Below are 25,491 nucleotides of genomic sequence, written 5' to 3' on the forward strand. Positions count from 1 at the left end.
TCAATCCTCCGTTCTTCATTCTTCTTTTCTTCTTTCTTCTTTTCTTCTTTCTTCTGCTCTTCCTTCTCCCGACCTTCTTTCTTCTGCTCTTCTCTGTTCTTATCTTCTTCTAACTCCTTCTCCTTCTTCCTTTCTTCCATCTTTCTTTTCTCATCCTCCTCCGACCTCCTCCCTCTCTCTTCTTTCTTTCTCTTCTCTTCTTCCGGTGTTTTCTTCTTCTTTACTTTTCTCACCTCCTCCATTTCCTGCTCATCAGTTCTCTTTTCACTTGCTTCCTCACCATCCTCGGCTTCATTCTGCCGATGTTCTGATGAAGTATCCATCTCCTCCTCGCCTCCTTTCTTCTTATTTGGACATGCATCCTCCTGATGAGCTGAACCGGGACACCTACAACACTTTTTGCACACAATATCCAAATGTCCATATTTACGGCACCCATAACAGTAATTAGGCATACCCGAAAAAAACAGATATCCACGGCTACGATTAACATAGACATTTGGTGGTGGTCTAAGTACCCCACCTTCTTCTTCTGGGTCCTTCTTGAAGGCTACCAGAAAAACCCTTTTTCCGTTCCACACTCCGAACCTAGTTTCCCCACGTTTTCTTGGGATAACTTTCTCACAATATGCACTTAGATAGTTTATTACTTCACTATCAGTAACAAATGGACTGAACAAATGTATTGTTAGCAGTTTCATGGAGAACTGAAAGGAGGGAATCACTCTCACTCCAACAAAAAGCTCGTTCTCCCTATTAACTTCATAGAGAGTATAGGCTCTTTCACACTGAGAGTTCCCCATTAAAGTTAAATCATATATCCCTCTCGAAAAAAAGGATTGAAAACAAAAAAGATCCTCCTTTTCAATCTTCAGAAATTTACAAATCTCTCTGAAGATAAACTCGGAATCCTTTTCCTGCCGATAACCAGGAGCCACCAACAAACGGAGTGTATCCTTCAAAGGATAATCCTCTGAAAAATAGTCATTGGAATTGTTCTCCCAATTTTCCCTCCTACCTCCAAATGGCCTCTTCGATTCCATATTCTTTTCCTCCTTCTTTTTCCACAGATGATCAGGAAAAAAAACGACACAGCAGATCGCAGCTCCACCCGGATTTCAATCCTCTTCGTCCTACCGACCTCCACACCACGAAAAAGAACCGTCCTCCAGGAAGAAAAGGCAAATCTAGACTTTGCTCCACACCCAATAGCAGCAGCTGGACCAAGATCCAGAAGGCCGAGTGCAAAGATCCACCTAGATCACCTTGGCCAAATGACGCAACCCACTACAGATCGCAGCCAAAAGGCCGAGAAGCGATTACCAGAATTGGGTTCAAACTACGGAGCCACCCAAGGATCCTGAAAAGTCCATTTGTGGAGATGAGCTCCTGGACTACCGTTAAGAAGACATGTTGTCAACCTCTAGATCCCTTACATGCCTGCACTTTTCGGCTTGCTGCTGCTGCAATCCACGCGTTTTAGATCTGCATAACTCCACCTCTTTAAACACAGCACCTTCACCCCCTGCTGTTCCCACCCGCCTCAACACCGTTGGAAGGGAGGAGAACCAATTAAGGCGGGGGGTGGGGTGGAACGAGCAGCTGTCTACCCTTAGCAGGAGGGCTCCTGATTACATACCTCTCCTGCTGCTGCTGCTGCTGGCTGTCCAGCAGCAGACTGAAGGTGGCTGCTGCTGTGCACAGGTATATAAAGGCTCAGAGCCTATTATGACACGCGCAGCCAGCGTTCCATTGCCACATTCCATCTACTGCAGGCAGGATACCTGGCTGGCTGAATGTCGCTGAGAAGCTCACAGAGACCGCCATAAGCAACAGTTTAACAGAATGCCACAGACTAATCAACCAAACTTTTTGGGTTGGGTTCTCTTTTATAGTCTGCAGGCATTAAATGAAAGAAGTCAGTGTTCCAGCAGAAGGAGACAACGTTTCAGAAAAGGCATTGTAGCAAACCAAAAAAGAAATTTTAAGCGCAGCAGAGTAACCAGCGCACATACCTGTTAGCTCAGGTGAGTTTAAAAGGCTGCTGTTGATAACAAGGGCATTTGCTAAATAGATGGTGTGTGTGCAACAATATACTGAAAGGTCAATTATATTGTGCAGCTTATCTCACCACCTGTAGTTATTTAGGTGAAAGCTCCAAAATGCTTGCCTAATATGTCTGTTTATCCAAAAGGAAGTAAAAAGGGAGAGCTAGAAAGATAGCATTGCATCACATTACATGGCAATGCAATGCACAGTTGCTGAAGTTGAACCAAAATGAGCTTGTAATCTGGCTTCTGCAACTTTGAACATGAAAAATCCAATGAGGAGAAGAAAAGCAAAGCCAAAGAGTCCATCCCAAAATCCGACAAACAAGCAAAATGAACAAAAAACATTGAATTCAATTCTTTCTGATTTTAGAAACTGCATTAAAGAAGGGGTGCACCGGTCCTGGAGATACTGCAATACCAGGTCAATGCGTGGAGTGGACAGAGCAAGCTCTTTTTCCATCTCCCTGTTCTAAAAATCCATTTAATATATGGTCCCCAGATAGGGGACGTATCAGATATTAAACTGATAAGAACAGATACTACACTTGATCTTAGCCAAAAGGCCGAGAAGCGATAACCAGAATTGGTTTCAAACTACGGAGCCACCCAAGGATCCTGAAAAGTCCATTTGTGGAGATGAGCTCCTGGACTCCCGTTAAGAAGACATGTTGTCAACCTCTAGATCCCTTACATGCCTGCACTTTTCGGCTTGCTGCTGCTGCAATCCACGCGTTTTAGATCTGCATAACTCCACCTCTTTAAACACAGCACCTTCACCCCCTGCTGTTCCCACCCGCCTCAACACCGTTGGAAGGGAGGAGAACCAATTAAGGCGGGGGGTGGGGTGGAACGAGCAGCTGTCTACCCTTAGCAGGAGGGCTCCTGATTACATACCTCTCCTGCTGCTGCTGCTGCTGGCTGTCCAGCAGCAGACTGAAGGTGGCTGCTGCTGTGCACAGGTATATAAAGGCTCAGAGCCTATTATGACACGCGCAGCCAGCGTTCCATTGCCACATTCCATCTACTGCAGGCAGGATACCTGGCTGGCTGAATGTCGCTGAGAAGCTCACAGAGACCGCCATAAGCAACAGTTTAACAGAATGCCACAGACTAATCAACCAAACTTTTTGGGTTGGGTTCTCTTTTATAGTCTGCAGGCATTAAATGAAAGAAGTCAGTGTTCCAGCAGAAGGAGACAACGTTTCAGAAAAGGCATTATAGCAAACCAAAAAAGAAATTTTAAGCGCAGCAGAGTAACCAGCGCACATACCTGTTAGCTCAGGTGAGTTTAAAAGGCTGCTGTTGATAACAAGGGCATTTGCTAAATAGATGGTGTGTGTGCAACAATATACTGAAAGGTCAATTATATTGTGCAGCTTATCTCACCACCTGTAGTTATTTAGGTGAAAGCTCCAAAATGCTTGCCTAATATGTCTGTTTATCCAAAAGGAAGTAAAAAGGGAGAGCTAGAAAGATAGCATTGCATCACATTACATGGCAATGCAATGCACAGTTGCTGAAGTTGAACCAAAATGAGCTTGTAATCTGGCTTCTGCAACTTTGAACATGAAAAATCCAATGAGGAGAAGAAAAGCAAAGCCAAAGAGTCCATCCCAAAATCCGACAAACAAGCAAAATGAACAAAAAACATTGAATTCAATTCTTTCTGATTTTAGAAACTGCATTAAAGAAGGGGTGCACCGGTCCTGGAGATACTGCAATACCAGGTCAATGCGTGGAGTGGACAGAGCAAGCTCTTTTTCCATCTCCCTGTTCTAAAAATCCATTTAATATATGGTCCCCAGATAGGGGACGTATCAGATATTAAACTGATAAGAACAGATACTACACTTGATCTTAGCCAAAAGGCCGAGAAGCGATAACCAGAATTGGTTTCAAACTACGGAGCCACCCAAGGATCCTGAAAAGTCCATTTGTGGAGATGAGCTCCTGGACTCCCGTTAAGAAGACATGTTGTCAACCTCTAGATCCCTTACATGCCTGCACTTTTCGGCTTGCTGCTGCTGCAATCCACGCGTTTTAGATCTGCATAACTCCACCTCTTTAAACACAGCACCTTCACCCCCTGCTGTTCCCACCCGCCTCAACACCGTTGGAAGGGAGGAGAACCAATTAAGGCGGGGGGTGGGGTGGAACGAGCAGCTGTCTACCCTTAGCAGGAGGGCTCCTGATTACATACCTCTCCTGCTGCTGCTGCTGCTGGCTGTCCAGCAGCAGACTGAAGGTGGCTGCTGCTGTGCACAGGTATATAAAGGCTCAGAGCCTATTATGACACGCGCAGCCAGCGTTCCATTGCCACATTCCATCTACTGCAGGCAGGATACCTGGCTGGCTGAATGTCGCTGAGAAGCTCACAGAGACCGCCATAAGCAACAGTTTAACAGAATGCCACAGACTAATCAACCAAACTTTTTGGGTTGGGTTCTCTTTTATAGTCTGCAGGCATTAAATGAAAGAAGTCAGTGTTCCAGCAGAAGGAGACAACGTTTCAGAAAAGGCATTATAGCAAACCAAAAAAGAAATTTTAAGCGCAGCAGAGTAACCAGCGCACATACCTGTTAGCTCAGGTGAGTTTAAAAGGCTGCTGTTGATAACAAGGGCATTTGCTAAATAGATGGTGTGTGTGCAACAATATACTGAAAGGTCAATTATATTGTGCAGCTTATCTCACCACCTGTAGTTATTTAGGTGAAAGCTCCAAAATGCTTGCCTAATATGTCTGTTTATCCAAAAGGAAGTAAAAAGGGAGAGCTAGAAAGATAGCATTGCATCACATTACATGGCAATGCAATGCACAGTTGCTGAAGTTGAACCAAAATGAGCTTGTAATCTGGCTTCTGCAACTTTGAACATGAAAAATCCAATGAGGAGAAGAAAAGCAAAGCCAAAGAGTCCATCCCAAAATCCGACAAACAAGCAAAATGAACAAAAAACATTGAATTCAATTCTTTCTGATTTTAGAAACTGCATTAAAGAAGGGGTGCACCGGTCCTGGAGATACTGCAATACCAGGTCAATGCGTGGAGTGGACAGAGCAAGCTCTTTTTCCATCTCCCTGTTCTAAAAATCCATTTAATATATGGTCCCCAGATAGGGGACGTATCAGATATTAAACTGATAAGAACAGATACTACACTTGATCTTAGCCAAAAGGCCGAGAAGCGATAACCAGAATTGGTTTCAAACTACGGAGCCACCCAAGGATCCTGAAAAGTCCATTTGTGGAGATGAGCTCCTGGACTCCCGTTAAGAAGACATGTTGTCAACCTCTAGATCCCTTACATGCCTGCACTTTTCGGCTTGCTGCTGCTGCAATCCACGCGTTTTAGATCTGCATAACTCCACCTCTTTAAACACAGCACCTTCACCCCCTGCTGTTCCCACCCGCCTCAACACCGTTGGAAGGGAGGAGAACCAATTAAGGCGGGGGGTGGGGTGGAACGAGCAGCTGTCTACCCTTAGCAGGAGGGCTCCTGATTACATACCTCTCCTGCTGCTGCTGCTGCTGGCTGTCCAGCAGCAGACTGAAGGTGGCTGCTGCTGTGCACAGGTATATAAAGGCTCAGAGCCTATTATGACACGCGCAGCCAGCGTTCCATTGCCACATTCCATCTACTGCAGGCAGGATACCTGGCTGGCTGAATGTCGCTGAGAAGCTCACAGAGACCGCCATAAGCAACAGTTTAACAGAATGCCACAGACTAATCAACCAAACTTTTTGGGTTGGGTTCTCTTTTATAGTCTGCAGGCATTAAATGAAAGAAGTCAGTGTTCCAGCAGAAGGAGACAACGTTTCAGAAAAGGCATTGTAGCAAACCAAAAAAGAAATTTTAAGCGCAGCAGAGTAATCAGCGCACATACCTGTTAGCTCAGGTGAGTTTAAAAGGCTGCTGTTGATAACAAGGGCATTTGCTAAATAGATGGTGTGTGTGCAACAATATACTGAAAGGTCAATTATATTGTGCAGCTTATCTCACCACCTGTAGTTATTTAGGTGAAAGCTCCAAAATGCTTGCCTAATATGTCTGTTTATCCAAAAGGAAGTAAAAAGGGAGAGCTAGAAAGATAGCATTGCATCACATTACATGGCAATGCAATGCACAGTTGCTGAAGTTGAACCAAAATGAGCTTGTAATCTGGCTTCTGCAACTTTGAACATGAAAAATCCAATGAGGAGAAGAAAAGCAAAGCCAAAGAGTCCATCCCAAAATCCGACAAACAAGCAAAATGAACAAAAAACATTGAATTCAATTCTTTCTGATTTTAGAAACTGCATTAAAGAAGGGGTGCACCGGTCCTGGAGATACTGCAATACCAGGTCAATGCGTGGAGTGGACAGAGCAAGCTCTTTTTCCATCTCCCTGTTCTAAAAATCCATTTAATATATGGTCCCCAGATAGGGGACGTATCAGATATTAAACTGATAAGAACAGATACTACACTTGATCTTAGCCAAAAGGCCGAGAAGCGATAACCAGAATTGGTTTCAAACTACGGAGCCACCCAAGGATCCTGAAAAGTCAATTTGTGGAGATGAGCTCCTGGACTCCCGTTAAGAAGACATGTTGTCAACCTCTAGATCCCTTACATGCCTGCACTTTTCGGCTTGCTGCTGCTGCAATCCACGCGTTTTAGATCTGCATAACTCCACCTCTTTAAACACAGCACCTTCACCCCCTGCTGTTCCCACCCGCCTCAACACCGTTGGAAGGGAGGAGAACCAATTAAGGCGGGGGGTGGGGTGGAACGAGCAGCTGTCTACCCTTAGCAGGAGGGCTCCTGATTACATACCTCTCCTGCTGCTGCTGCTGCTGCTGGCTGTCCAGCAGCAGACTGAAGGTGGCTGCTGCTGTGCACAGGTATATAAAGGCTCAGAGCCTATTATGACACGCGCAGCCAGCGTTCCATTGCCACATTCCATCTACTGCAGGCAGGATACCTGGCTGGCTGAATGTCGCTGAGAAGCTCACAGAGACCGCCATAAGCAACAGTTTAACAGAATGCCACAGACTAATCAACCAAACTTTTTGGGTTGGGTTCTCTTTTATAGTCTGCAGGCATTAAATGAAAGAAGTCAGTGTTCCAGCAGAAGGAGACAACGTTTCAGAAAAGGCATTGTAGCAAACCAAAAAAGAAATTTTAAGCGCAGCAGAGTAACCAGCGCACATACCTGTTAGCTCAGGTGAGTTTAAAAGGCTGCTGTTGATAACAAGGGCATTTGCTAAATAGATGGTGTGTGTGCAACAATATACTGAAAGGTCAATTATATTGTGCAGCTTATCTCACCACCTGTAGTTATTTAGGTGAAAGCTCCAAAATGCTTGCCTAATATGTCTGTTTATCCAAAAGGAAGTAAAAAGGGAGAGCTAGAAAGATAGCATTGCATCACATTACATGGCAATGCAATGCACAGTTGCTGAAGTTGAACCAAAATGAGCTTGTAATCTGGCTTCTGCAACTTTGAACATGAAAAATCCAATGAGGAGAAGAAAAGCAAAGCCAAAGAGTCCATCCCAAAATCCGACAAACAAGCAAAATGAACAAAAAACATTGAATTCAATTCTTTCTGATTTTAGAAACTGCATTAAAGAAGGGGTGCACCGGTCCTGGAGATACTGCAATACCAGGTCAATGCGTGGAGTGGACAGAGCAAGCTCTTTTTCCATCTCCCTGTTCTAAAAATCCATTTAATATATGGTCCCCAGATAGGGGACGTATCAGATATTAAACTGATAAGAACAGATACTACACTTGATCTTAGCCAAAAGGCCGAGAAGCGATAACCAGAATTGGTTTCAAACTACGGAGCCACCCAAGGATCCTGAAAAGTCCATTTGTGGAGATGAGCTCCTGGACTCCCGTTAAGAAGACATGTTGTCAACCTCTAGATCCCTTACATGCCTGCACTTTTCGGCTTGCTGCTGCTGCAATCCACGCGTTTTAGATCTGCATAACTCCACCTCTTTAAACACAGCACCTTCACCCCCTGCTGTTCCCACCCGCCTCAACACCGTTGGAAGGGAGGAGAACCAATTAAGGCGGGGGGTGGGGTGGAACGAGCAGCTGTCTACCCTTAGCAGGAGGGCTCCTGATTACATACCTCTCCTGCTGCTGCTGCTGCTGGCTGTCCAGCAGCAGACTGAAGGTGGCTGCTGCTGTGCACAGGTATATAAAGGCTCAGAGCCTATTATGACACGCGCAGCCAGCGTTCCATTGCCACATTCCATCTACTGCAGGCAGGATACCTGGCTGGCTGAATGTCGCTGAGAAGCTCACAGAGACCGCCATAAGCAACAGTTTAACAGAATGCCACAGACTAATCAACCAAACTTTTTGGGTTGGGTTCTCTTTTATAGTCTGCAGGCATTAAATGAAAGAAGTCAGTGTTCCAGCAGAAGGAGACAACGTTTCAGAAAAGGCATTGTAGCAAACCAAAAAAGAAATTTTAAGCGCAGCAGAGTAACCAGCGCACATACCTGTTAGCTCAGGTGAGTTTAAAAGGCTGCTGTTGATAACAAGGGCATTTGCTAAATAGATGGTGTGTGTGCAACAATATACTGAAAGGTCAATTATATTGTGCAGCTTATCTCACCACCTGTAGTTATTTAGGTGAAAGCTCCAAAATGCTTGCCTAATATGTCTGTTTATCCAAAAGGAAGTAAAAAGGGAGAGCTAGAAAGATAGCATTGCATCACATTACATGGCAATGCAATGCACAGTTGCTGAAGTTGAACCAAAATGAGCTTGTAATCTGGCTTCTGCAACTTTGAACATGAAAAATCCAATGAGGAGAAGAAAAGCAAAGCCAAAGAGTCCATCCCAAAATCCGACAAACAAGCAAAATGAACAAAAAACATTGAATTCAATTCTTTCTGATTTTAGAAACTGCATTAAAGAAGGGGTGCACCGGTCCTGGAGATACTGCAATACCAGGTCAATGCGTGGAGTGGACAGAGCAAGCTCTTTTTCCATCTCCCTGTTCTAAAAATCCATTTAATATATGGTCCCCAGATAGGGGACGTATCAGATATTAAACTGATAAGAACAGATACTACACTTGATCTTAGCCAAAAGGCCGAGAAGCGATAACCAGAATTGGTTTCAAACTACGGAGCCACCCAAGGATCCTGAAAAGTCCATTTGTGGAGATGAGCTCCTGGACTCCCGTTAAGAAGACATGTTGTCAACCTCTAGATCCCTTACATGCCTGCACTTTTCGGCTTGCTGCTGCTGCAATCCACGCGTTTTAGATCTGCATAACTCCACCTCTTTAAACACAGCACCTTCACCCCCTGCTGTTCCCACCCGCCTCAACACCGTTGGAAGGGAGGAGAACCAATTAAGGCGGGGGGTGGGGTGGAACGAGCAGCTGTCTACCCTTAGCAGGAGGGCTCCTGATTACATACCTCTCCTGCTGCTGCTGCTGCTGCTGGCTGTCCAGCAGCAGACTGAAGGTGGCTGCTGCTGTGCACAGGTATATAAAGGCTCAGAGCCTATTATGACACGCGCAGCCAGCGTTCCATTGCCACATTCCATCTACTGCAGGCAGGATACCTGGCTGGCTGAATGTCGCTGAGAAGCTCACAGAGACCGCCATAAGCAACAGTTTAACAGAATGCCACAGACTAATCAACCAAACTTTTTGGGTTGGGTTCTCTTTTATAGTCTGCAGGCATTAAATGAAAGAAGTCAGTGTTCCAGCAGAAGGAGACAACGTTTCAGAAAAGGCATTGTAGCAAACCAAAAAAGAAATTTTAAGCGCAGCAGAGTAACCAGCGCACATACCTGTTAGCTCAGGTGAGTTTAAAAGGCTGCTGTTGATAACAAGGGCATTTGCTAAATAGATGGTGTGTGTGCAACAATATACTGAAAGGTCAATTATATTGTGCAGCTTATCTCACCACCTGTAGTTATTTAGGTGAAAGCTCCAAAATGCTTGCCTAATATGTCTGTTTATCCAAAAGGAAGTAAAAAGGGAGAGCTAGAAAGATAGCATTGCATCACATTACATGGCAATGCAATGCACAGTTGCTGAAGTTGAACCAAAATGAGCTTGTAATCTGGCTTCTGCAACTTTGAACATGAAAAATCCAATGAGGAGAAGAAAAGCAAAGCCAAAGAGTCCATCCCAAAATCCGACAAACAAGCAAAATGAACAAAAAACATTGAATTCAATTCTTTCTGATTTTAGAAACTGCATTAAAGAAGGGGTGCACCGGTCCTGGAGATACTGCAATACCAGGTCAATGCGTGGAGTGGACAGAGCAAGCTCTTTTTCCATCTCCCTGTTCTAAAAATCCATTTAATATATGGTCCCCAGATAGGGGACGTATCAGATATTAAACTGATAAGAACAGATACTACACTTGATCTTAGCCAAAAGGCCGAGAAGCGATAACCAGAATTGGTTTCAAACTACGGAGCCACCCAAGGATCCTGAAAAGTCCATTTGTGGAGATGAGCTCCTGGACTCCCGTTAAGAAGACATGTTGTCAACCTCTAGATCCCTTACATGCCTGCACTTTTCGGCTTGCTGCTGCTGCAATCCACGCGTTTTAGATCTGCATAACTCCACCTCTTTAAACACAGCACCTTCACCCCCTGCTGTTCCCACCCGCCTCAACACCGTTGGAAGGGAGGAGAACCAATTAAGGCGGGGGGTGGGGTGGAACGAGCAGCTGTCTACCCTTAGCAGGAGGGCTCCTGATTACATACCTCTCCTGCTGCTGCTGCTGCTGGCTGTCCAGCAGCAGACTGAAGGTGGCTGCTGCTGTGCACAGGTATATAAAGGCTCAGAGCCTATTATGACACGCGCAGCCAGCGTTCCATTGCCACATTCCATCTACTGCAGGCAGGATACCTGGCTGGCTGAATGTCGCTGAGAAGCTCACAGAGACCGCCATAAGCAACAGTTTAACAGAATGCCACAGACTAATCAACCAAACTTTTTGGGTTGGGTTCTCTTTTATAGTCTGCAGGCATTAAATGAAAGAAGTCAGTGTTCCAGCAGAAGGAGACAACGTTTCAGAAAAGGCATTGTAGCAAACCAAAAAAGAAATTTTAAGCGCAGCAGAGTAACCAGCGCACATACCTGTTAGCTCAGGTGAGTTTAAAAGGCTGCTGTTGATAACAAGGGCATTTGCTAAATAGATGGTGTGTGTGCAACAATATACTGAAAGGTCAATTATATTGTGCAGCTTATCTCACCACCTGTAGTTATTTAGGTGAAAGCTCCAAAATGCTTGCCTAATATGTCTGTTTATCCAAAAGGAAGTAAAAAGGGAGAGCTAGAAAGATAGCATTGCATCACATTACATGGCAATGCAATGCACAGTTGCTGAAGTTGAACCAAAATGAGCTTGTAATCTGGCTTCTGCAACTTTGAACATGAAAAATCCAATGAGGAGAAGAAAAGCAAAGCCAAAGAGTCCATCCCAAAATCCGACAAACAAGCAAAATGAACAAAAAACATTGAATTCAATTCTTTCTGATTTTAGAAACTGCATTAAAGAAGGGGTGCACCGGTCCTGGAGATACTGCAATACCAGGTCAATGCGTGGAGTGGACAGAGCAAGCTCTTTTTCCATCTCCCTGTTCTAAAAATCCATTTAATATATGGTCCCCAGATAGGGGACGTATCAGATATTAAACTGATAAGAACAGATACTACACTTGATCTTAGCCAAAAGGCCGAGAAGCGATAACCAGAATTGGTTTCAAACTACGGAGCCACCCAAGGATCCTGAAAAGTCCATTTGTGGAGATGAGCTCCTGGACTCCCGTTAAGAAGACATGTTGTCAACCTCTAGATCCCTTACATGCCTGCACTTTTCGGCTTGCTGCTGCTGCAATCCACGCGTTTTAGATCTGCATAACTCCACCTCTTTAAACACAGCACCTTCACCCCCTGCTGTTCCCACCCGCCTCAACACCGTTGGAAGGGAGGAGAACCAATTAAGGCGGGGGGTGGGGTGGAACGAGCAGCTGTCTACCCTTAGCAGGAGGGCTCCTGATTACATACCTCTCCTGCTGCTGCTGCTGCTGGCTGTCCAGCAGCAGACTGAAGGTGGCTGCTGCTGTGCACAGGTATATAAAGGCTCAGAGCCTATTATGACACGCGCAGCCAGCGTTCCATTGCCACATTCCATCTACTGCAGGCAGGATACCTGGCTGGCTGAATGTCGCTGAGAAGCTCACAGAGACCGCCATAAGCAACAGTTTAACAGAATGCCACAGACTAATCAACCAAACTTTTTGGGTTGGGTTCTCTTTTATAGTCTGCAGGCATTAAATGAAAGAAGTCAGTGTTCCAGCAGAAGGAGACAACGTTTCAGAAAAGGCATTGTAGCAAACCAAAAAAGAAATTTTAAGCGCAGCAGAGTAACCAGCGCACATACCTGTTAGCTCAGGTGAGTTTAAAAGGCTGCTGTTGATAACAAGGGCATTTGCTAAATAGATGGTGTGTGTGCAACAATATACTGAAAGGTCAATTATATTGTGCAGCTTATCTCACCACCTGTAGTTATTTAGGTGAAAGCTCCAAAATGCTTGCCTAATATGTCTGTTTATCCAAAAGGAAGTAAAAAGGGAGAGCTAGAAAGATAGCATTGCATCACATTACATGGCAATGCAATGCACAGTTGCTGAAGTTGAACCAAAATGAGCTTGTAATCTGGCTTCTGCAACTTTGAACATGAAAAATCCAATGAGGAGAAGAAAAGCAAAGCCAAAGAGTCCATCCCAAAATCCGACAAACAAGCAAAATGAACAAAAAACATTGAATTCAATTCTTTCTGATTTTAGAAACTGCATTAAAGAAGGGGTGCACCGGTCCTGGAGATACTGCAATACCAGGTCAATGCGTGGAGTGGACAGAGCAAGCTCTTTTTCCATCTCCCTGTTCTAAAAATCCATTTAATATATGGTCCCCAGATAGGGGACGTATCAGATATTAAACTGATAAGAACAGATACTACACTTGATCTTAGCCAAAAGGCCGAGAAGCGATAACCAGAATTGGTTTCAAACTACGGAGCCACCCAAGGATCCTGAAAAGTCCATTTGTGGAGATGAGCTCCTGGACTCCCGTTAAGAAGACATGTTGTCAACCTCTAGATCCCTTACATGCCTGCACTTTTCGGCTTGCTGATGCTGCAATCCACGCGTTTTAGATCTGCATAACTCCACCTCTTTAAACACAGCACCTTCACCCCCTGCTGTTCCCACCCGCCTCAACACCGTTGGAAGGGAGGAGAACCAATTAAGGCGGGGGGTGGGGTGGAACGAGCAGCTGTCTACCCTTAGCAGGAGGGCTCCTGATTACATACCTCTCCTGCTGCTGCTGCTGCTGGCTGTCCAGCAGCAGACTGAAGGTGGCTGCTGCTGTGCACAGGTATATAAAGGCTCAGAGCCTATTATGACACGCGCAGCCAGCGTTCCATTGCCACATTCCATCTACTGCAGGCAGGATACCTGGCTGGCTGAATGTCGCTGAGAAGCTCACAGAGACCGCCATAAGCAACAGTTTAACAGAATGCCACAGACTAATCAACCAAACTTTTTGGGTTGGGTTCTCTTTTATAGTCTGCAGGCATTAAATGAAAGAAGTCAGTGTTCCAGCAGAAGGAGACAACGTTTCAGAAAAGGCATTGTAGCAAACCAAAAAAGAAATTTTAAGCGCAGCAGAGTAACCAGCGCACATACCTGTTAGCTCAGGTGAGTTTAAAAGGCTGCTGTTGATAACAAGGGCATTTGCTAAATAGATGGTGTGTGTGCAACAATATACTGAAAGGTCAATTATATTGTGCAGCTTATCTCACCACCTGTAGTTATTTAGGTGAAAGCTCCAAAATGCTTGCCTAATATGTCTGTTTATCCAAAAGGAAGTAAAAAGGGAGAGCTAGAAAGATAGCATTGCATCACATTACATGGCAATGCAATGCACAGTTGCTGAAGTTGAACCAAAATGAGCTTGTAATCTGGCTTCTGCAACTTTGAACATGAAAAATCCAATGAGGAGAAGAAAAGCAAAGCCAAAGAGTCCATCCCAAAATCCGACAAACAAGCAAAATGAACAAAAAACATTGAATTCAATTCTTTCTGATTTTAGAAACTGCATTAAAGAAGGGGTGCACCGGTCCTGGAGATACTGCAATACCAGGTCAATGCATGGAGTGGACAGAGCAAGCTCTTTTTCCATCTCCCTGTTCTAAAAATCCATTTAATATATGGTCCCCAGATAGGGGACGTATCAGATATTAAACTGATAAGAACAGATACTACACTTGATCTTAGCCAAAAGGCCGAGAAGCGATAACCAGAATTGGTTTCAAACTACGGAGCCACCCAAGGATCCTGAAAAGTCCATTTGTGGAGATGAGCTCCTGGACTCCCGTTAAGAAGACATGTTGTCAACCTCTAGATCCCTTACATGCCTGCACTTTTCGGCTTGCTGCTGCTGCAATCCACGCGTTTTAGATCTGCATAACTCCACCTCTTTAAACACAGCACCTTCACCCCCTGCTGTTCCCACCCGCCTCAACACCGTTGGAAGGGAGGAGAACCAATTAAGGCGGGGGGTGGGGTGGAACGAGCAGCTGTCTACCCTTAGCAGGAGGGCTCCTGATTACATACCTCTCCTGCTGCTGCTGCTGCTGGCTGTCCAGCAGCAGACTGAAGGTGGCTGCTGCTGTGCACAGGTATATAAAGGCTCAGAGCCTATTATGACACGCGCAGCCAGCGTTCCATTGCCACATTCCATCTACTGCAGGCAGGATACCTGGCTGGCTGAATGTCGCTGAGAAGCTCACAGAGACCGCCATAAGCAACAGTTTAACAGAATGCCACAGACTAATCAACCAAACTTTTTGGGTTGGGTTCTCTTTTATAGTCTGCAGGCATTAAATGAAAGAAGTCAGTGTTCCAGCAGAAGGAGACAACGTTTCAGAAAAGGCATTGTAGCAAACCAAAAAAGAAATTTTAAGCGCAGCAGAGTAACCAGCGCACATACCTGTTAGCTCAGGTGAGTTTAAAAGGCTGCTGTTGATAACAAGGGCATTTGCTAAATAGATGGTGTGTGTGCAACAATATACTGAAAGGTCAATTATATTGTGCAGCTTATCTCACCACCTGTAGTTATTTAGGTGAAAGCTCCAAAATGCTTGCCTAATATGTCTGTTTATCCAAAAGGAAGTAAAAAGGGAGAGCTAGAAAGATAGCATTGCATCACATTACATGGCAATGCAATGCACAGTTGCTGAAGTTGAACCAAAATGAGCTTGTAATCTGGCTTCTGCAACTTTGAACATGAAAAATCCAATGAGGAGAAGAAAAGCAAAGCCAAAGAGTCCATCCCAAAATCCGACAAACAAGCAAAATGAACAAAAAACATTGAATTCAATTCTTTCTGATTTTAGAAACTGCATTAAAGAAGGGGTGCACCGGTCCTGGAGATACTGCAATACCAGGTCAATGCGTGGAGTGGACAGAGCAAGCTCTTTTTCCATCTCCCTGTTCTAAAAATCCATTTAATATATGGTCCCCAGATAGGGGACGTATCAGATATTAAACTGATAAGAACAGATACTACACTTGATCTTAGCCAAAAGGCCGAGAAGCGATAACCAGAATTGGTTTCAATCTACGGAGCCACCCAAGGATCCTGAAAAGTCCATTTGTGGAGATGAGCTCCTGGACTCCCGTTAAGAAGACATGTTGTCAACCTCTAGATCCCTTACATGCCTGCACTTTTCGGCTTGCTGCTGCTGCAATCCACGCGTTTTAGATCTGCATAACTCCACCTCTTTAAACACAGCACCTTCACCCCCTGCTGTTCCCACCCGCCTCAACACCGTTGGAAGGGAGGAGAACCAATTAAGGCGGGGGGTGGGGTGGAACGAGCAGCTGTCTACCCTTAGCAGGAGGGCTCCTGATTACATACCTCTCCTGCTGCTGCTGCTGCTGGCTGTCCAGCAGCAGACTGAAGGTGGCTGCTGCTGTGCACAGGTATATAAAGGCTCAGAGCCTATTATGACACGCGCAGCCAGCGTTCCATTGCCACATTCCATCTACTTCAGGCAGGATACCTGGCTGGCTGAATGTCGCTGAGAAGCTCACAGAGACCGCCATAAGCAACAGTTTAACAGAATGCCACAGACTAATCAACCAAACTTTTTGGGTTGGGTTCTCTTTTATAGTCTGCAGGCATTAAATGAAAGAAGTCAGTGTTCCAGAAGAAGGAGACAACGTTTCAGAAAAGGCATTGTAGCAAACCAAAAAAGAAATTTTAAGCGCAGCAGAGTAACCAGCGCACATACCTGTTAGCTCAGGTGAGTTTAAAAGGCTGCTGTTGATAACAAGGGCATTTGCTAAATAGATGGTGTGTGTGCAACAATATACTGAAAGGTCAATTATATTGTGCAGCTTATCTCACCACCTGTAGTTATTTAGGTGAAAGCTCCAAAATGCTTGCCTAATATGTCTGTTTATCCAAAAGGAAGTAAAAAGGGAGAGCTAGAAAGATAGCATTGCATCACATTACATGGCAATGCAATGCACAGTTGCTGAAGTTGAACCAAAATGAGCTTGTAATCTGGCTTCTGCAACTTTGAACATGAAAAATCCAATGAGGAGAAGAAAAGCAAAGCCAAAGAGTCCATCCCAAAATCCGACAAACAAGCAAAATGAACAAAAAACATTGAATTCAATTCTTTCTGATTTTAGAAACTGCATTAAAGAAGGGGTGCACCGGTCCTGGAGATACTGCAATACCAGGTTAATGCGTGGAGTGGACAGAGCAAGCTCTTTTTCCATCTCCCTGTTCTAAAAATCCATTTAATATATGGTCTCCAGATAGGGGACGTATCAGATATTAAACTGATAAGAACAGATACTACACTTGATCTTAGCCAAAAGGCCGAGAAGCGATAACCAGAATTGGTTTCAAACTACGGAGCCACCCAAGGATCCTGAAAAGTCCATTTGTGGAGATGAGCTCCTGGACTCCCGTTAAGAAGACATGTTGTCAACCTCTAGATCCCTTACATGCCTGCACTTTTCGGCTTGCTGCTGCTGCAATCCACGCGTTTTAGATCTGCATAACTCCACCTCTTTAAACACAGCACCTTCACCCCCTGCTGTTCCCACCCGCCTCAACACCGTTGGAAGGGAGGAGAACCAATTAAGGCGGGGGGTGGGGTGGAACGAGCAGCTGTCTACCCTTAGCAGGAGGGCTCCTGATTACATACCTCTCCTGCTGCTGCTGCTGCTGGCTGTCCAGCAGCAGACTGAAGGTGGCTGCTGCTGTGCACAGGTATATAAAGGCTCAGAGCCTATTATGACACGCGCAGCCAGCGTTCCATTGCCACATTCCATCTACTGCAGGCAGGATACCTGGCTGGCTGAATGTCGCTGAGAAGCTCACAGAGACCGCCATAAGCAACAGTTTAACAGAATGCCACAGACTAATCAACCAAACTTTTTGGGTTGGGTTCTCTTTTATAGTCTGCAGGCATTAAATGAAAGAAGTCAGTGTTCCAGCAGAAGGAGACAACGTTTCAGAAAAGGCATTGTAGCAAACCAAAAAAGAAATTTTAAGCGCAGCAGAGTAACCAGCGCACATACCTGTTAGCTCAGGTGAGTTTAAAAGGCTGCTGTTGATAACAAGGGCATTTGCTAAATAGATGGTGTGTGTGCAACAATATACTGAAAGGTCAATTATATTGTGCAGCTTATCTCACCACCTGTAGTTATTTAGGTGAAAGCTCCAAAATGCTTGCCTAATATGTCTGTTTATCCAAAAGGAAGTAAAAAGGGAGAGCTAGAAAGATAGCATTGCATCACATTACATGGCAATGCAATGCACAGTTGCTGAAGTTGAACCAAAATGAGCTTGTAATCTGGCTTCTGCAACTTTGAACATGAAAAATCCAATGAGGAGAAGAAAAGCAAAGCCAAAGAGTCCATCCCAAAATCCGACAAACAAGCAAAATGAACAAAAAACATTGAATTCAATTCTTTCTGATTTTAGAAACTGCATTAAAGAAGGGGTGCACCGGTCCTGGAGATACTGCAATACCAGGTCAATGCGTGGAGTGGACAGAGCAAGCTCTTTTTCCATCTCCCTGTTCTAAAAATCCATTTAATATATGGTCCCCAGATAGGGGACGTATCAGATATTAAACTGATAAGAACAGATACTACACTTGATCTTAGCCAAAAGGACGAGAAGCGATAACCAGAATTGGTTTCAAACTACGGAGCCACCCAAGGATCCTGAAAAGTCCATTTGTGGAGATGAGCTCCTGGACTCCCGTTAAGAAGACATGTTGTCAACCTCTAGATCCCTTACATGCCTGCACTTTTCGGCTTGCTGCTGCTGCAATCCACGCGTTTTAGATCTGCATAACTCCACCTCTTTAAACACAGCACCTTCACCCCCTGCTGTTCCCACCCGCCTCAACACCGTTGGAAGGGAGGAGAACCAATTAAGGCGGGGGGTGGGGTGGAACGAGCAGCTGTCTACCCTTAGCAGGAGGGCTCCTGATTACATACCTCTCCTGCTGCTGCTGCTGGCTGTCCAGCAGCAGACTGAAGGTGGCTGCTGCTGTGCACAGGTATATAAAGGCTCAGAGCCTATTATGACACGCGCAGCCAGCGTTCCATTGCCACATTCCATCTACTGCAGGCAGGATACCTGGCTGGCTGAATGTCGCTGAGAAGCTCACAGAGACCGCCATAAGCAACAGTTTAACAGAATGCCACAGACTAATCAACCAAACTTTTTGGGTTGGGTTCTCTTTTATAGTCTGCAGGCATTAAATGAAAGAAGTCAGTGTTCCAGCAGAAGGAGACAACGTTTCAGAAAAGGCATTGTAGCAAACCAAAAAAGAAATTTTAAGCGCAGCAGAGTAACCAGCGCACATACCTGTTAGCTCAGGTGAGTTTAAAAGGCTGCTGTTGATAACAAGGGCATTTGCTAAATAGATGGTGTGTGTGCAACAATATACTGAAAGGTCAATTATATTGTGCAGCTTATCTCACCACCTGTAGTTATTTAGGTGAAAGCTCCAAAATGCTTGCCTAATATGTCTGTTTATCCAAAAGGAAGTAAAAAGGGAGAGCTAGAAAGATAGCATTGCATCACATTACATGGCAATGCAATGCACAGTTGCTGAAGTTGAACCAAAATGAGCTTGTAATCTGGCTTCTGCAACTTTGAACATGAAAAATCCAATGAGGAGAAGAAAAGCAAAGCCAAAGAGTTCATCCCAAAATCCGACAAACAAGCAAAATGAACAAAAAACATTGAATTCAATTCTTTCTGATTTTAGAAACTGCATTAAAGAAGGGGTGCACCGGTCCTGGAGATACTGCAATACCAGGTCAATGCGTGGAGTGGACAGAGCAAGCTCTTTTTCCATCTCCCTGTTCTAAAAATCCATTTAATATATGGTCCCCAGATAGGGGACGTATCAGATATTAAACTGATAAGAACAGATACTACACTTGATCTTAGCCAAAAGGCCGAGAAGCGATAACCAGAATTGGTTTCAAACTACGGAGCCACCCAAGGATCCTGAAAAGTCCATTTGTGGAGATGAGCTCCTGGACTCCTGTTAAGAAGACATGTTGTCAACCTCTAGATCCCTTACATGCCTGCACTTTTCGGCTTGCTGCTGCTGCAATCCACGCGTTTTAGATCTGCATAACTCCACCTCTTTAAACACAGCACCTTCACCCCCTGCTGTTCCCACCCGCCTCAACACCGTTGGAAGGGAGGAGAACCAATTAAGGCGGGGGGTGGGGTGGAACGAGCAGCTGTCTACCCTTAGCAGGAGGGCTCCTGATTACATACCTCTCCTGCTGCTGCTGCTGGCTGTCCAGCAGCAGACTGAAGGTGGCTGCTGCTGTGCACAGGTATATAAAGGCTCAGAGCCTATTATGACACGCGCAGCCAGCGTTCCATTGCCACATTCCATCTACTGCAGGCAGGATACCTGGCTGGCTGAATGTCGCTGAGAAGCTCACAGAGACCGCCATAAGCAACAGTTTAACAGAATGCCACAGACTAATCAACCAAACTTTTTGGGTTGGGTTCTCTTTTATAGTCTGCAGGCATTAAATGAAAGAAGTCAGTGTTCCAGAAGAAGGAGACAACGTTTCAGAAAAGGCATTGTAGCAAACCAAAAAAGAAATTTTAAGCGCAGCAGAGTAACCAGCGCACATACCTGTTAGCTCAGGTGAGTTTAAAAGGCTGCTGTTGATAACAAGGGCATTTGCTAAATAGATGGTGTGTGTGCAACAATATACTGAAAGGTCAATTATATTGTGCAGCTTATCTCACCACCTGTAGTTATTTAGGTGAAAGCTCCAAAATGCTTGCCTAATATGTCTGTTTATCCAAAAGGAAGTAAAAAGGGAGAGCTAGAAAGATAGCATTGCATCACATTACATGGCAATGCAATGCACAGTTGCTGAAGTTGAACCAAAATGAGCTTGTAATCTGGCTTCTGCAACTTTGAACATGAAAAATCCAATGAGGAGAAGAAAAGCAAAGCCAAAGAGTCCATCCCAAAATCCGACAAACAAGCAAAATGAACAAAAAACATTGAATTCAATTCTTTCTGATTTTAGAAACTGCATTAAAGAAGGGGTGCACCGGTCCTGGAGATACTGCAATACCAGGTCAATGCGTGGAGTGGACAGAGCAAGCTCTTTTTCCATCTCCCTGTTCTAAAAATCCATTTAATATATGGTCCCCAGATAGGGGACGTATCAGATATTAAACTGATAAGAACAGATACTACACTTGATCTTAGCCAAAAGGCCGAGAAGCGATAACCAGAATTGGTTTCAAACTACGGAGCCACCCAAGGATCCTGAAAAGTCCATTTGTGGAGATGAGCTCCTGGACTCCCGTTAAGAAGACATGTTGTCAACCTCTAGATCCCTTACATGCCTGCACTTTTCGGCTTGCTGCTGCTGCAATCCACGCGTTTTAGATCTGCATAACTCCACCTCTTTAAACACAGCACCTTCACCCCCTGCTGTTCCCACCCGCCTCAACACCGTTGGAAGGGAGGAGAACCAATTAAGGCGGGGGGTGGGGTGGAACGAGCAGCTGTCTACCCTTAGCAGGAGGGCTCCTGATTACATACCTCTCCTGCTGCTGCTGCTGCTGGCTGTCCAGCAGCAGACTGAAGGTGGCTGCTGCTGTGCACAGGTATATAAAGGCTCAGAGCCTATTATGACACGCGCAGCCAGCGTTCCATTGCCACATTCCATCTACTGCAGGCAGGATACCTGGCTGGCTGAATGTCGCTGAGAAGCTCACAGAGACCGCCATAAGCAACAGTTTAACAGAATGCCACAGACTAATCAACCAAACTTTTTGGGTTGGGTTCTCTTTTATAGTCTGCAGGCATTAAATGAAAGAAGTCAGTGTTCCAGCAGAAGGAGACAACGTTTCAGAAAAGGCATTGTAGCAAACCAAAAAAGAAATTTTAAGCGCAGCAGAGTAACCAGCGCACATACCTGTTAGCTCAGGTGAGTTTAAAAGGCTGCTGTTGATAACAAGGGCATTTGCTAAATAGATGGTGTGTGTGCAACAATATACTGAAAGGTCAATTATATTGTGCAGCTTATCTCACCACCTGTAGTTATTTAGGTGAAAGCTCCAAAATGCTTGCCTAATATGTCTGTTTAACCAAAAGGAAGTAAAAAGGGAGAGCTAGAAAGATAGCATTGCATCAAATTACATGGCAATGCAATGCACAGTTGCTGAAGTTGAACCAAAATGAGCTTGTAATCTGGCTTCTGCAACTTTGAACATGAAAAATCCAATGAGGAGAAGAAAAGCAAAGCCAAAGAGTCCATCCCAAAATCCGACAAACAAGCAAAATGAACAAAAAACATTGAATTCAATTCTTTCTGATTTTAGAAACTGCATTAAAGAAGGGGTGCACCGGTCCTGGAGATACTGCAATACCAGGTCAATGCGTGGAGTGGACAGAGCAAGCTCTTTTTCCATCTCCCTGTTCTAAAAATCCATTTGATATATGGTCCCCAGATAGGGGACGTATCAGATATTAAACTGATAAGAACAGATACTACACTTGATCTTAGCCAAAAGGCCGAGAAGCGATAACCAGAATTGGTTTCAAACTACGGAGCCACCCAAGGATCCTGAAAAGTCCATTTGTGGAGATGAGCTCCTGGACTCCCGTTAAGAAGACATGTTGTCAACCTCTAGATCCCTTACATGCCTGCACTTTTCGGCTTGCTGCTGCTGCAATCCACGCGTTTTAGATCTGCATAACTCCACCTCTTTAAACACAGCACCTTCACCCCCTGCTGTTCCCACCCGCCTCAACACCGTTGGAAGGGAGGAGAACCAATTAAGGCGGGGGGTGGGGTGGAACGAGCAGCTGTCTACCCTTAGCAGGAGGGCTCCTGATTACATACCTCTCCTGCTGCTGCTGCTGCTGGCTGTCCAGCAGCAGACTGAAGGTGGCTGCTGCTGTGCACAGGTATATAAAGGCTCAGAGCCTATTATGACACGCGCAGCCAGCGTTCCATTGCCACATTCCATCTACTGCAGGCAGGATACCTGGCTGGCTGAATGTCGCTGAGAAGCTCACAGAGACCGCCATAAGCAACAGTTTAACAGAATGCCACAGACTAATCAACCAAACTTTTTGGGTTGGGTTCTGTTTTATAGTCTGCAGGCATTAAATGAAAGAAGTCAATGTTCCAGCAGAAGGAGACAACGTTTCAGAAAAGGCATTGTAGCAAACCAAAAAAGAAATTTTAAGCGCAGCAGAGTAACCAGCGCACATACCTGTTAGCTCAGGTGAGTTTAAAAGGCTGCTGTTGATAACAAGGGCATTTGCTAAATAGATGGTGTGTGTGCAACAATATACTGAAAGGTCAATTATATTGTGCAGCTTATCTCACCACCTGTAGTTATTTAGGTGAAAGCTCCAAAATGCTTGCCTAATATGTCTGTTTATCCAAAAGGAAGTAAAAATGGAGAGCTAGAAAGATAGCATTGCATCACATTACATGGCAATGCAATGCACAGTTGCTGAAGTTGAACCAAAATGAGCTTGTAATCTGGCTTCTGCAACTTTGAACATGAAAAATCCAATGAGGAGAAGAAAAGCAAAGCCAAAGAGTCCATCCCCAAATCCGACAAACAAGCAAAATGAACAAAAAACATTGAATTCAATTCTTTCTGATTTTAGAAACTGCATTAAAGAAGGGGTGCACCGGTCCTGGAGATACTGCAATACCAGGTCAATGCGTGGAGTGGACAGAGCAAGCTCTTTTTCCATCTCCCTGTTCTAAAAATCCATTTAATATATGGTCCCCAGATAGGGGACGTATCAGATATTAAACTGATAAGAACAGATACTAAACTTGATCTTAGCCAAAAGGCCGAGAAGCGATAACCAGAATTGGTTTCAAACTACGGAGCCACCCAAGGATCCTGAAAAGTCCATTTGTGGAGATGAGCTCCTGGACTCCCGTTAAGAAGACATGTTGTCAACCTCTAGATCCCTTACATGCCTGCACTTTTCGGCTTGCTGCTGCTGCAATCCACGCGTTTTAGATCTGCATAACTCCACCTCTTTAAACACAGCACCTTCACCCCCTGCTGTTCCCACCCGCCTCAACACCGTTGGAAGGGAGGAGAACCAATTAAGGCGGGGGGTGGGGTGGAACGAGCAGCTGTCTACCCTTAGCAGGAGGGCTCCTGATTACATACCTCTCCTGCTGCTGCTGCTGCTGGCTGTCCAGCAGCAGACTGAAGGTGGCTGCTGCTGTGCACAGGTATATAAAGGCTCAGAGCCTATTATGACACGCGCAGCCAGCGTTCCATTGCCACATTCCATCTACTGCAGGCAGGATACCTGGCTGGCTGAATGTCGCTGAGAAGCTCACAGAGACCGCCATAAGCAACAGTTTAACAGAATGCCACAGACTAATCAACCAAACTTTTTGGGTTGGGTTCTCTTTTATAGTCTGCAGGCATTAAATGAAAGAAGTCAGTGTTCCAGCAGAAGGAGACAACGTTTCAGAAAAGGCATTGTAGCAAACCAAAAAAGAAATTTTAAGCGCAGCAGAGTAACCAGCGCACATACCTGTTAGCTCAGGTGAGTTTAAAAGGCTGCTGTTGATAACAAGGGCATTTGCTAAATAGATGGTGTGTGTGCAACAATATACTGAAAGGTCAATTATATTGTGCAGCTTATCTCACCACCTGTAGTTATTTAGGTGAAAGCTCCAAAATGCTTGCCTAATATGTCTGTTTATCCAAAAGGAAGTAAAAAGGGAGAGCTAGAAAGATAGCATTGCATCACATTACATGGCAATGCAATGCAAAGTTGCTGAAGCTGAACCAAAATGAGCTTGTAATCTGGCTTCTGCAACTTTGAACATGAAAAATCCAATGAGGAGAAGAAAAGCAAAGCCAAAGAGTCCATCCCAAAATCCGACAAACAAGCAAAATGAACAAAAAACATTGAATTCAATTCTTTCTGATTTTAGAAACTGCATTAAAGAAGGGGTGCACCAGTCCTGGAGATACTGCAATACCAGGTCAATGCGTGGAGTGGACAGAGCAAGCTCTTTTTCCATCTCCCTGTTCTAAAAATCCATTTAATATATGGTCCCCAGATAGGGGACGTATCAGATATTAAACTGATAAGAACAGATACTACACTTGATCTTAGCCAAAAGGCCGAGAAGCGATAACCAGAATTGGTTTCAAACTACGGAGCCACCCAAGGATCCTGAAAAGTCCATTTGTGGAGATGAGCTCCTGGACTCCCGTTAAGAAGACATGTTGTCAACCTCTAGATCTCTTACATGCCTGCACTTTTCGGTTTGCTGCTGCTGCAATCCACGCGTTTTAGATCTGCATAACTCCACCTCTTTAAACACAGCACCTTCACCCCCTGCTGTTCCCACCCGCCTCAACACCGTTGGAAGGGAGGAGAACCAATTAAGGCGGGGGGTGGGGTGGAACGAGCAGCTGTCTACCCTTAGCAGGAGGGCTCCTGATTACATACCTCTCCTGCTGCTGCTGCTGCTGGCTGTCCAGCAGCAGACTGAAGGTGGCTGCTGCTGTGCACAGGTATATAAAGGCTCAGAGCCTATTATGACACGCGCAGCCAGCGTTCCATTGCCACATTCCATCTACTGCAGGCAGGATACCTGGCTGGCTGAATGTCGCTGAGAAGCTCACAGAGACCGCCATAAGCAACAGTTTAACAGAATGCCACAGACTAATCAACCAAACTTTTTGGGTTGGGTTCTCTTTTATAGTCTGCAGGCATTAAATGAAAGAAGTCAGTGTTCCAGCAGAAGGAGACAACGTTTCAGAAAAGGCATTGTAGCAAACCAAAAAAGAAAT

General features: G+C 44.9%; 18 non-coding genes across 18 annotated transcripts; all 18 read right to left on the minus strand.

Annotated features, from left to right (window-relative positions):
* Positions 1-2,435: 2,435 nt before the first annotated feature.
* LOC141219787 (U2 spliceosomal RNA) lies at positions 2,436-2,626 on the minus strand. The gene has a single exon (XR_012288166.1). It is a non-coding gene; the product is annotated as a U2 spliceosomal RNA (small nuclear RNA).
* A 1,115-nt stretch (positions 2,627-3,741) lies between these two features.
* LOC141219788 (U2 spliceosomal RNA) lies at positions 3,742-3,932 on the minus strand. Its single transcript, XR_012288167.1, has one exon. It is a non-coding gene; the product is annotated as a U2 spliceosomal RNA (small nuclear RNA).
* A 1,115-nt stretch (positions 3,933-5,047) lies between these two features.
* Positions 5,048-5,238, minus strand: LOC141219789 (U2 spliceosomal RNA). Its single transcript, XR_012288168.1, has one exon. It is a non-coding gene; the product is annotated as a U2 spliceosomal RNA (small nuclear RNA).
* Positions 5,239-6,353: 1,115 nt separating this feature from the next.
* On the minus strand, positions 6,354-6,544 carry LOC141219790 (U2 spliceosomal RNA). The gene has a single exon (XR_012288169.1). It is a non-coding gene; the product is annotated as a U2 spliceosomal RNA (small nuclear RNA).
* Positions 6,545-7,662: 1,118 nt separating this feature from the next.
* Positions 7,663-7,853, minus strand: LOC141219792 (U2 spliceosomal RNA). Its single transcript, XR_012288171.1, has one exon. It is a non-coding gene; the product is annotated as a U2 spliceosomal RNA (small nuclear RNA).
* Positions 7,854-8,968: 1,115 nt separating this feature from the next.
* LOC141219793 (U2 spliceosomal RNA) lies at positions 8,969-9,159 on the minus strand. The gene has a single exon (XR_012288172.1). It is a non-coding gene; the product is annotated as a U2 spliceosomal RNA (small nuclear RNA).
* Positions 9,160-10,277: 1,118 nt separating this feature from the next.
* Positions 10,278-10,468, minus strand: LOC141219794 (U2 spliceosomal RNA). The gene has a single exon (XR_012288173.1). It is a non-coding gene; the product is annotated as a U2 spliceosomal RNA (small nuclear RNA).
* Positions 10,469-11,583: 1,115 nt separating this feature from the next.
* On the minus strand, positions 11,584-11,774 carry LOC141219795 (U2 spliceosomal RNA). The gene has a single exon (XR_012288174.1). It is a non-coding gene; the product is annotated as a U2 spliceosomal RNA (small nuclear RNA).
* A 1,115-nt stretch (positions 11,775-12,889) lies between these two features.
* On the minus strand, positions 12,890-13,080 carry LOC141219796 (U2 spliceosomal RNA). The gene has a single exon (XR_012288175.1). It is a non-coding gene; the product is annotated as a U2 spliceosomal RNA (small nuclear RNA).
* A 1,115-nt stretch (positions 13,081-14,195) lies between these two features.
* On the minus strand, positions 14,196-14,386 carry LOC141220174 (U2 spliceosomal RNA). The gene has a single exon (XR_012288545.1). It is a non-coding gene; the product is annotated as a U2 spliceosomal RNA (small nuclear RNA).
* A 1,115-nt stretch (positions 14,387-15,501) lies between these two features.
* Positions 15,502-15,692, minus strand: LOC141219797 (U2 spliceosomal RNA). Its single transcript, XR_012288176.1, has one exon. It is a non-coding gene; the product is annotated as a U2 spliceosomal RNA (small nuclear RNA).
* A 1,115-nt stretch (positions 15,693-16,807) lies between these two features.
* LOC141219589 (U2 spliceosomal RNA) lies at positions 16,808-16,998 on the minus strand. The gene has a single exon (XR_012288047.1). It is a non-coding gene; the product is annotated as a U2 spliceosomal RNA (small nuclear RNA).
* A 1,115-nt stretch (positions 16,999-18,113) lies between these two features.
* Positions 18,114-18,304, minus strand: LOC141219585 (U2 spliceosomal RNA). Its single transcript, XR_012288043.1, has one exon. It is a non-coding gene; the product is annotated as a U2 spliceosomal RNA (small nuclear RNA).
* Positions 18,305-19,416: 1,112 nt separating this feature from the next.
* On the minus strand, positions 19,417-19,607 carry LOC141219798 (U2 spliceosomal RNA). Its single transcript, XR_012288177.1, has one exon. It is a non-coding gene; the product is annotated as a U2 spliceosomal RNA (small nuclear RNA).
* Positions 19,608-20,719: 1,112 nt separating this feature from the next.
* Positions 20,720-20,910, minus strand: LOC141219799 (U2 spliceosomal RNA). The gene has a single exon (XR_012288178.1). It is a non-coding gene; the product is annotated as a U2 spliceosomal RNA (small nuclear RNA).
* A 1,115-nt stretch (positions 20,911-22,025) lies between these two features.
* Positions 22,026-22,216, minus strand: LOC141220196 (U2 spliceosomal RNA). Its single transcript, XR_012288566.1, has one exon. It is a non-coding gene; the product is annotated as a U2 spliceosomal RNA (small nuclear RNA).
* Positions 22,217-23,331: 1,115 nt separating this feature from the next.
* On the minus strand, positions 23,332-23,522 carry LOC141220221 (U2 spliceosomal RNA). The gene has a single exon (XR_012288591.1). It is a non-coding gene; the product is annotated as a U2 spliceosomal RNA (small nuclear RNA).
* A 1,115-nt stretch (positions 23,523-24,637) lies between these two features.
* Positions 24,638-24,828, minus strand: LOC141220192 (U2 spliceosomal RNA). The gene has a single exon (XR_012288562.1). It is a non-coding gene; the product is annotated as a U2 spliceosomal RNA (small nuclear RNA).
* Positions 24,829-25,491: the final 663 nt, after the last annotated feature.

The sequence above is a fragment of the Phyllobates terribilis genome, unplaced genomic scaffold (genome assembly GCF_046119375.1).
Source record: "Phyllobates terribilis strain yellow unplaced genomic scaffold, ASM4611937v1 Scaffold_277__1_contigs__length_2500907, whole genome shotgun sequence".
Lineage (NCBI taxonomy): Eukaryota > Metazoa > Chordata > Amphibia > Anura > Dendrobatidae > Phyllobates > Phyllobates terribilis.